Consider the following 1,736-nt stretch of genomic DNA (forward strand, 5'->3'; position numbering starts at 1 on the left):
TTTTTAGGTCGAAAACCACTAATTAAACTCAAATACAGCTCTTCATCAACTTGATGCAAGGGTGCCCGGCCATTGCGAAGGGATTTTTTAAAGGCGATAGGGAGGAGCAAGCGAGATTTTGGCGGGAGGTAGAGCTGGAGCTCAACGCGGCAGGACCCCCAATAAAAACCGTACTAGAGTGGAAGGTAAATCCTAAATAAAATGTTTGTTGTGAAAATATATTGCATTATTTTATTTTTCTACAAAGTATGAAATGGATTGTTTGGAGTTTGTTATACAATGAGCTAGACTTTTATCAAAAATTAGTTAACATTAAACATTTAGAATAAAAATAGTCAAAACTGCACATAATACGGAGTTGCTATTTTTTTACATGACGGTAAACCGTTTGACATGGAATATTGGCTTAAGTTTTTTATCCACACTGATTTTTCTTTACATGTTTGAAATAATATAATAAACAGCTTTTTTATTATAAAAGTTAATTAAAAAACCAATCATTCAAGTAGAAATTGAATCGCGGATATTATATCTTATTGACCACGCAATTTCCATGTGGTTTTCTGACGTAATTACAATAGGTTCCATATCACGGATTTCGTCTTCCACATGGTCTTCGAGAATATCCACCTTAAAATGGATACAAATGTTGTGTAAGCAACAACAAACATTAATACTTTTCGCTGCCTTTTCAGGCGAATAGTGTAGCTCTCGAACGGAAAGAATGCACCTCCATCGGGCCTTCAAAACTCCATTCGTGCGTTCAATAATATTGCGACATTTGGAATGCACTTCATTGAAGCGTGATTCCGTTGAACCGTTTCTTGGAGTTCTATATGGAGTCATAATCCACGGTTCCAGTGGATATCCCGCATCACCTAAGTATTGATATACAACTATTATTAAATATAATACAAAATGAAGTAAAATTTCACCTAAAAGCCAAATATTTCTTCTATGCGTCGCAAATTCCTCCTCAAAGTATCTTCGTACATCGCTTATGTTTCAGACGAACGAGTCATGTCAAGCGCCAGGATGAGAAGCATCAACAAACCGTATTTTTAATTCGTGGTCACGAGCCTGGAAATATTTACTCTATTTTATTTAAGTATACAAAGTATTAATACTTCCATACTGCACCAGTATAACATTCATGCTATAATAACCCTTTCGGTTGTAGTAGAGGTGTCTGTTTTCTGAAGGAGCGATGATTCAAACGTGCGTTCCATCAACGCACCCGATAACACCTGGTATTTTATGCTTTTGATAAAACGCCGTTGCAATTTCCCGCTGTTCTTCTTGTGATATTGGAAATTTTATCCATCCGGGCATAGATATGTTTGAAACGTATCCAACACTTGATTAAGGACTCTGCTCAGAGTGGATTGGGCTAGTGCGACATTTTAGTCTTTAAGCAGTGTTTGCATTATTCAACTTTGCGTTCAACTCAACGCAGGGTTGCACGAAAAAAAAGTTGAATGGCTAAATGTTGGCGGGCGACCAACTTTGTTGAAAGCGATTAGTTGAAAGGCCATTCAACCAAAAGTTGAATGCAAAGTTGAACAATGCAAACACCTTTTTATGGCGAATATTTTGATTTTTTTTCATATTTTGATATTTTTAGCCATTCAACTTTTTTTTCGTGCAACCCTGAGCTGAGTTGAACGCAAATGTTGAACGCAAAGTTGAACAATGCAAACACACTTATACCAACCCCCGTCTGGTAACCAAACGCA

The 1,736-nt window shown here is 36.8% G+C and overlaps 1 protein-coding gene and 1 long non-coding RNA gene across 3 annotated transcripts in view; both read right to left on the reverse strand.

The window, feature by feature from the left end:
- The window catches only part of LOC118735333, a 17,981-nt gene that overhangs the window by 4,126 nt on the left and 12,119 nt on the right, over positions 1–1,736 (reverse strand). The window lies entirely within an intron of this gene.
- On the reverse strand, positions 113–1,422 carry LOC118735334. The gene is made up of 3 exons (XR_004992572.1): positions 1,141–1,422; positions 936–1,080; positions 113–878 (listed from the first exon to the last, which is right to left on the reverse strand). It is a non-coding gene; the product is annotated as an uncharacterized LOC118735334 (long non-coding RNA).

This window comes from Rhagoletis pomonella, unplaced genomic scaffold (assembly GCF_013731165.1).
Source record: "Rhagoletis pomonella isolate Grant_MI unplaced genomic scaffold, Rhpom_1.0 Rhpom_scaffold_00003, whole genome shotgun sequence".
Taxonomy (NCBI): domain Eukaryota; kingdom Metazoa; phylum Arthropoda; class Insecta; order Diptera; family Tephritidae; genus Rhagoletis; species Rhagoletis pomonella.